The sequence below is a fragment of the Lactuca virosa genome, chromosome 5 (genome assembly GCF_052849685.1).
Source record: "Lactuca virosa cultivar CGN04683 chromosome 5, Lactuca_virosa_CGN04683_v6, whole genome shotgun sequence".
Taxonomy (NCBI): Eukaryota; Viridiplantae; Streptophyta; class Magnoliopsida; order Asterales; family Asteraceae; genus Lactuca; species Lactuca virosa.
Window position 1 is genome coordinate 219486220 of NC_136430.1, and position 9680 is coordinate 219495899.

The window sequence follows — 9680 nt, forward strand, 5'->3', positions numbered from 1 at the left end:
CCATTGCAATAATGACAATCCATACCAGAATCTCCTTTCAATCTCTTCTCTTTCTTCTCCTCAGCACCCTTCCCATCATTCTTCTCATACTGCTTCTTCTCCTCTCCTGCAGCCTTGTTCACGAAACTTCATTTTCCCTCACTTTGCTTCACCTTTGGATTAAATGGTTTCTTGAAAAACTTTTTGACTCGGTTGTTTGAGTAAAAAGCTATTGCCTCATCATCTGAATTCATAATAAACCCCTCTTCATCATCAGAATCATCTTTTTCGACTGCTTCCTTTTCAAACACTTTAGAAACAAGTGCTAATGGACCTCCCAGACTAAGCTTCGACTCTTCTGCCATTTCGTTCACTTCACTTTCATGAGTTTTCAGTTGATTGTACAAATCATTCAAAGAAGATGTGTCGAAACTTTATTGATTTTTCACCATCATGCTAACACTCCTCCATTCTTTATGGAGTCCCATAACAAAGGTGATATTGAATTCCATGGCAGACCTCGTGATTCCATAATGATTGCATTTGTAAATCAGCTCGTTCATCCTATCATAGTAACTTTCAATCGTTTCACCATCTTTTTGCTTGAAATCCTTCAATTCAATCAAACAGTGCTCAACGGAATTGATTTTCGTCTTCTCGCTACCTTGAAACTTTTCTTTGAGATTATTCCAGATGTATTTTGCAGTTGTACAACTTCTGACATAGTTATACATAACTGGAGGCAATGCACCACATAAATCTCTTATGCATCGTTTTTCAAGTTTCTTCATTCTATCAGTTTGAGCATCCACACTCGTAGTACCAGACAAAGATCCAATTGGTTGAAGATTCGTCGGAAGAGTAACATTCCCTGAGATGCAAGACCAGAGCTCTTCATCAAGTCCATTCAAGTAATCTTGCATACGATCAGACCACTGATCATAGTATTCCGGAATGAGCATAGGAATCTTAGTTGAAGATCCTAGCAGATGAGAGTATGAAGTCATCGAGTTGAGATTGAAGTTCGCCATTGATGTACGGAAGAAAATTTTTGAGAATTTTTGAGAAATCAAAGAGAATTTGAAAGTAAATTGCTGAATTGATCAGAAATCTCAAGTAGAATACTCGATTCAACAAATCAGTTGCAGAATCAAATCACAACTGAAGATCTAGAACTTTTTCACGTCAAAAGGTGTGGAAACTTTTTGAACCAGAAATTTGATTCAAAAACCTTTTGAATAAGAGTGAAAATCAGATCGCAGATTATGATTCCTGCTCTGATACCAAATGATGAAGTGTAGAATCAAGTATGAATCAAATCAGAGTTAAACGAATGTAGTTTGAACACACGATGTAAATATGATATGGTTTCAACTCTATTATGCTTTCAAATGTTACAGAGAGTATATAGACAAGTTCAGACAAAGACTCTTATCTAACTCTAAGTAATGTCCCTATTTATAGGAAACATGAAAGCACACAAAAAATTACAAGGACTAAACATCTAAGCTTCGTTACAAATATGCCTTGTAAAATAAACTTATGTCTTCGACATATTACAACAGGTCTTCGACCCTTACAATAGTGTTAAAGAAGGTCGTCTCCTGGAATAGAGAGTATCTTCAGAAGATAACTCTGCAGATCCTTTCATGAAGGCTCTGAGTAGGGTTAAGCATTACCAACATGCTAGGAGCATAGGTTTGAGAGATGACATTAATTTTTATAGTTAGTTGATTGTTTAAAACTTGTAACAAACTAAATGTAATTGATTTTAATTAATAACAGAGATTATTAATGAGTATGGTTACTGCCTTTTTCAATTAATTATTCTTGTGTTTCATTTTGCATGTTTTACTTCCTGAATGATTAGATTATTAAAAACTCCACAATCGCTCATACTTTTGGAAGTAAGTAGTGAATCAAGACTGTCACGAATTGAATTGTAGCTTGTATATGGGGATTAGACATTGCATAAGATTGCTACAATGTTCATGAGTACTTAGAAAATGGGATTTTGAGTATTGGATAAACCCATGCTCAGAGAATTACCTCATAGATTATATCACAAGTAATTTTGAGATGATAATACATTTTATCCTTAAAACGGAGATATATGAGTTGTAATTTACAGGTCGGTTGTGCATTAATGTTACAAAAATGTATCAGTAACGTGATGTTATAAAACGTAGTGTCATGCATGATTTGGCGAGCAAAACATACAAGCATATAAGTCGAAGTTTATTCACTCCTTTTTTTCCTAACGGGAAAAGCGATATCTTTGGGCCCCTCGGTTATTTGGTGTTGACATTATAGTGTTGGCCCAGCCAGGACTGAATTGATGTGTTCAGTTAGTAGTCTAATGGGGTCATCACAAATCAGGAAATCTGGAAATAGAATTTTGGACAAGAGATTGATTGTAATCCATGTCTCATGTCCATACGATATCTTGTAGAATGGAGGAATATTTGATCACTTATCTTAGGGTTGATATCTGATCAGATCAGAGTCTGGAAGTTGCTTTGGAAAGCACACTTCACTTTTTCATTTAGAAGTTACACTTGTAATTGTAGTTATAGACTTATCCAAGTGGGAGATTGTTGGATTAGGTGTCTAAGCCAATAACTAAATTGGTATATACTTTAATCAAAAGCAAAGTCCTTTTTTTGTTGCCCTCAAAACTAGTTTTGACGGAATGACTTTTCGAGAGAGAGATTTATTTACTACTTTATTATATGATTAATAAATAGAAATAAATAGTTAGTTAATATATTATGAGATTAATATATTATTTAGAAATAGTATTATTTAATGAATAATTAAAAATAAATTAATTGGAATTAATTTTGGGATTAATTTGATTAACTAAAAGTACAAGGACTAAAGTTGTAATTGTTAAATAGTTGAACTAGAGACGAATTATAGAAGGCTCCTAGGATTGGCCGAAATTTGGAGGCTCCTTAGGGTTTCTAGATTATTCCATATGGATAATATGGATAATTAGGAAACTAGATAATTTCGGATTTGAAATAATATTATTTTATTTCAAATTAGGATTTCTGGGGTTTTCCTATTAGCTATAGATAGGGTCCTTTGGAATCACAATTTCGTCCATACTATTACAAGAAGAAGAGTCGGAATTATCATCCCCTCTCCTCTCTCCTCTCAAGTCTTCCATTGCTAGGGTTTGGGTACAAACCATTAAGTTTTTCCGCCATATGTTTTAATTATAACCTATAAATCCCATCAAAAATAACTATCATAGACTACTATTAGGAAACAACCTAAAACAAGTAGTGATAGTACGCTCAAACTCGAGGAAACGAGTTCAAAATAACTAAGATAAACTAAAACTAACTATCATAGACTACTATTACGAAACCACCTAAAACAGGTAGTGATAGTACGCTCAAACTCGAGGAAACGAGTTTAGAATAACTAAGATAACTAAACAACCACAAAACATTTTATAAGAATAAAACCTATAGACTCACAAACATTATGCTGACTTTCAAATCCACATGTGTTCTCAGGAGACTGAGCCTAGAAGACGAAGGTGGTTACCTTGGTGTTGCAGCTAGAAATTTATGCTTTTTTTTATTCTACTTTGCTTTTGTTACATACTTGTATCTCGAACAATTATGTAATATATTTTATTTAATGAATATGAAGTAATGTTGCATGATATTCCAGTATATTATTCAATGTATGTCTATGGCCTAAGATCCAACATCACTATGTCGCAAAGTCTGGTGTTTCCGTCGCTCAGTTGGGGGTGTGACATAACGTTTACTTCAAGGAACAAAAGGTGATGGAGGCTGAAAATGAATCCTAGATCCGAGATTAGTAGTTTAAATACGGAGAAAACCCTAAAAATATCATGGGCTTGGGATGCACTCATCCTCACGTCGTGGCCATACTCATGTCAGGTTGTGACCTGCTTCCGGATATGCATTCTCATTTTCGGCACGTCATGTCGTGACCTCCCTATGGTCACGTCGTGATACATGGTTTTTCCTAAAAACCATGTCTTTGACTCCATTATGCCCTACACTGACTCATTCTGGAAAACGGGTGTTACAAGTAGTGTCATTTCTAAAAAGTCAATATGACTTGGACGTTGAATTATGGCTAACATTCATTCTTACAAAACACCAATCTATACTAGTCTATAGCAAGTAAGAATCTATGCGGGAATCAGGTGTTAAGTTGTTTAAAAAAGATACATGTAGAACATTGACATAGTAGCCTATCTTTGTAACTAGTAGTTATTGGCAGCAAGGGGTAATTAGAGAAATAAAGATAAAGTAAAGCACTAACTTTAAAAGAAAAAAAGACGAAGATAAAGATAAAGATAAAGATGCCTAATGTAGGCAATTTTTATAAACAAGAATGGCAGAGCCCTAATCTCGTATTGTTGGGTAATTACCTTAAGGAAACAATCTCAATTGGTAGAAATTAGAGGTGTATGAGGCTTCTTAAGTGAAAAGTACATCATAATCTTAATTCCAACCACCACTGTCGTCGCCATTAGAAGCAGCTTCGCTGCACCAAAACCATCGGCGGCAACATATATTCGCCGATGCCTTCTTTTCTTGCTACATACTTCCCTCATTCTCGTTCGTATTTTCTAATTTCTATTCATGATTCCATATTATACACAAGTATGTGTTTGTGTGTGGTTTTTCCTTGATCGGACTACATATTGCGTTCACCTCTATGATTTAGTGAAAAAGGTTGTGTAGGGTTCTAACTAACACTCTGCTTCCGAGTTTCATTAACAAGTGAAAGGAAAGGAAGAGGGAAGATTTGGAAAGATCTTTGCTCCCGAGTTTCATTTAATTATAGAAAGGAAGAGAAAGGAAAAGAAGATTCAAGTTAATTTTCTCTATAAACTATCCTCCCAAATCGAAAGGAACCGAGAGAAAGGAAAGAAAGATCAATTCCTTTCTTTTAATTTCTCTTGTCTTCTTTTCTTTTCTTTTCATTATTGAACTTGGGAGTGGAGTGTAAATGAACATGATACTAGTGTTACTTCTATAATTATAGGCTTTTAGTTAGGGTTATTTATTTAATTGATTAATTACAAATTGTCTAATTTACCCCTTAGAAATGATTAGTCAAGAACTAGTCATATATGCATACAATACTTATAGTTTATAGATAAGCATAACTCTCTCTCTCTCTCTATATATATATATATATATATATATATATATATATATATATATATATATATATATATATATATATATATATATATATTCGGTGAACAACTTCCATGTACAATTAGTTTTCTTTTGGCGCTAGATAATTTCTTTCAAGCTTTTGGCAAACTGTTGTGTGTTGTGTGTCGGATACTTCCTTCGTCAGATAGTTTCTAGTTACGTACACAACCATGTAATGTGGGGCGGCATACTTCTTTCAATGGATAGTTTCTAGGTAGGTGCACAGCCACGTAATGTAAGACGACAAATAATTTATTTTTGGTGTCATCTATTGATCTATAGTATATGTTTGTTGTTAGTACAAGTGTCTCAAAAAACAAAACTAGAAAAATGTGGAAGAAACACTCTAACCAACGATTTGATTTTTTTTTAAAGAATTTTTAGGGTCAAAATCATATCTATAATTTCTTTGAACTCTAATTCCCCAAAAGGTGTCCGCACTACTCCCGGTCAATGGCTTAGATTGAGAATTCTTTTAACTTGATTCTAAAATTTGTGTCAACACGTCCATAACTTTTTCAGCTTTAATTCCATCAAATCTATACACAATGACTTCATTTGAAAAAAATTAGAATTGTTACATTGATTATTTCATAGTTGCAATTATATTTCTTCCAATGAGCAAAAATCGTTAGAATATTATGCTTAACTATTCGTAAGCAAATCAATCTCATTATGTAAAAGCCATAAAGTTTGGCAAACTATACAAATAAAAACATAAAATTACATATTTTCTAAATTTTCTAATAAAAATAAAAATAATATTTTATTTAATTTTTCTGAAAATGAAAAATAAAAAACAAGAAAAGCTTTCTGTAACTAAAGTAAGCCTTAGTTTCCATATTATCACTAATATATCACATCTTAATCAAATTAAGAGAAAAAAAATCTAAATTCTAAAAATTTAGTTTAAATTTGCACTCCCTTGAATGATCCATTGACCACATCTTAACTTTTTTAGATACTATTTTTGTAAAAAAAAAAAAAAAAAAAAAAACTCATTTTTTTAAAACAAAAATTTAACGAATCACCTTCTATATTACTATTTTAGACAATTAAGACGTTTAAAAAAATCTAGAAAAAGTTAAAAATGTAACTAAAATATGCGACCATATACATATACACATAATAAAAATATACATATATGCACATTAATATACAGATGAAAAATATTTTAATAAGTTAAGACAACCTTGTGACTTTTTGAAGAAAAAAAAATTCAAAACAAACAATTTTTTATACTTATGTGAATATGGTGTACGTTTTACATTATATGCATTTTTTTCCGATTGTAAGTATGGGTAGAGGTTAAAAAATAATAAATTTATATATTTTTAATTATTTTTTTCGATAGAAAATAAACTCTAAAAATTCATTTTTCTAAATAATGTGCAATGCTTCAATCTTTTATCCTCTCCCACGTTGTATTATAACCATCAAAATCACTCTTCTCCTTGGGTATGAACTCAAACTTTTCACCTACGTTCTTTTCTTCTTTTCTTTATCAATAAATAATTGACATTAAAAATTAAAAGAATTACAAACTCACAAGAAATATATATATATATATATATATATATATATATATATATATATATATATATATATATATATATATATATATTCTAAATCATGATCTAGTAATTATACGTCCATATATCATCTTGGAATGATCATTTAGCTTCATCCTGCCAAAAATAAATAAATAAATAAACTTTTAAACATTATTTATCTAAATTACACTTAAAGGGAAAAAAATGCGGAGTTACTGTACTTTTAAATTTAATTGATCTTGTTTGAGTTTCTTCAGAACATTCCTTCTCTCTTCAATGAAACTTATTTGTTCTTCATGATATTTAATTTCATTGGTGATGGATGTGTTGATAAAAATAATAATAACGGTAGATAATCGACAGTCAAACCCCATCAAAGGCTTGGTGATTATTCTATTGAACTTGAAATATATAAACAAATGTAAAGTAAATTAAACGTTAGTACGCCTTAAAAGGGTAATATATTTTTTAATTTGTACATATTTAGTCACTGACTTTTTTTTCGTCCACATTTACCCCTTCAACTTGTTAAACTATATACATTTAGTCCTTATGACCGGCTACTCCAGGTTAGCCGGTAAAAATAACTTAATAGGGTAATATATTTCTCACTTTGTACACATTAAGTCCTTAATATTTTTGTACACATTTAGTCCTTAATATTTTTTTGTTTCAAAATAAGTCTTTTTTGTTTTTGTATTAATTCAGTACTTATTAATGATTTCTTTAGGTTTTCTCACAATATCTTACGTGGGATAGACATATGGTGGCGGGATAGGTTGAGGTGGTCCTGCTATATGTTGTAAGCCAAGATAGTTGGTGCGGGCCGGCTGTAAGCCGTAGGCACGGAGGCTCGAGAAGAGTGGTTGGGTTAAGGCGGCATGCCGACAAACCCTGGGTATTCCAGTCCGATGACTGATTGGACCTGTTGCATGTTGGCATTCCAGTCTGATGACTGATTGGGCCAAGGTATTCCAATCTGATGCGTGTGGGCCCGTTATGCATGATAATACGTTTGTTATATCGGGTGTTTTGGGGAAAACCACTAAACTTTGTGTTTACCCAGTTGTTTATGTTTTCAGGTTCTATCGTTGATCGTGGGAAGGCGAAGGCATGACTTTACACACTCCTCAACAGTATTGAGGATTCCGAGTTTCGTATATTACTTTGATTTTCGATAAATGTATTTTGGAATAAATGCTTTTTCTTAATAATGGATTTATAATTAGGGAGTTTTGCCTTATTTATAAATGAAAATTTTTGGTTGTCCCACGTAAGATGTTGTGAGAAAAACCTAAAGAAATCATTCATATTGGAAATGATTGATTTTCGTCCCTAATTACCACCACCTTTCCTTGTTGTACACCTTGATTCTAGTTCTTTCCTTTTTCTTTCCTATTGTATATTAGACGTACTCCCCATGTATTTTTAGCGTGTGAATTAATAAAAATATTACAACCATTTGAAATTATCATGGTATCAGAGCAGGTTACACACTGCTCGACCTAAAATCATCATGACCCAAAAACGGCGGCACTGGTTCATCATGGCCGGAGACGACGGAGCAAGGCCACCGCCCAAAACGAACAATGAAACCACTGATCATGGCTCTCCTTACTATCTGCATCCGTCGGATTACCCAAGGCAGATGCACGTCAATGAAGCCTTGAGCGACAGCAACTACCTCGACTGGGTGCAGGAAATGGAGAACTTCCTTTTTGCGAAGAACAAGATAAGCTTCGTTGATGGAAGCCTCAAGAAACCAGAAAAGATTGACAGCAATCACACGGCTTGGCTACGATGTGATGCGATGATAAAAGGGTGGTTAACCACTGCTATGGAGAAAGAAATAAGGATCAGCGTGAAGTACGCTAACACAGCGGAGGACATCTGGAACGATTTACGTGAACGGTTCGGTAAGGAAAGCGCGCCGAGAGCGTATGAATTGAAGCGGCTTCTTACCACAACAAGGCAAGATGGAGCATCTGTGTCGACATACTACACCAGGTTAAAGGTTTTATGGGATGAGATAAGTTTTGTTTTTCCTACACCTATATGTCATTGCACAGAATGCACATGTGGTATTAGCAAAACGTTGGGAGAATTAAAGAATAAAGAGAAGCTTTATGAGTTCTTACTTGGACTTGATGAAAACTTTTCAACCATAAGGACACAAATCCTCGCTATGAAACCCACACCTACTTTGGGTGAAGCATATCACCTTGTGGTCGAAGATGAACAACAAAGAGCCATATCGATGGGAGAGAGAGGTAATGTCGAGGCTGCTGCGTTTCAAGCCTTCACCAAGCATGAAAAGACCACAGAAAGTTCTAACATAAGTGGGTCAAGGAATGGCAAGGGACGCTCAAGTGAGAAGACAGAACACTGTGTTTTTTGTGGGAAAGACGGGCACAATCGTGATGGATGCTTCAAACGTATTGGGTATCCAGAATGGTGGCCAGGAAAAGGAAAACCAGACAAAGGGAAGACAAGGGTTGCCCATGTTGAAACTCAACAGAACATCGCCAGTGGTGTAGAAATTAACGACATGCGAAGTCCCATTCCTGGGCTGAGTGATGAACAATACAAACAGTTCATCAACCTGTTCACTCCTAAAGGCTCGTCATGCACTGAAACTTCTCAACCAATGGCGAACATGGCAGGTAGATTTGATGAAGGTAACAAATGGGTGATTGACTCGGGATGTACTGAGCACATAACACCTAATTCTGACTTGTTTCATGAAAGCATCGAGTCATCGCACGAGCTACACGTTACCATACCTAACGGTGACTCGATACCGGTGAAAGGAAAGGGGGCGTGTAGTCTCCCTAATGGAACCACAGTCCGAAACGTTTTATATATTCCCGATTTCACTTGCAGCCTTCTTTCGGTTAGACGACTAACAAAAGATCTACAATGT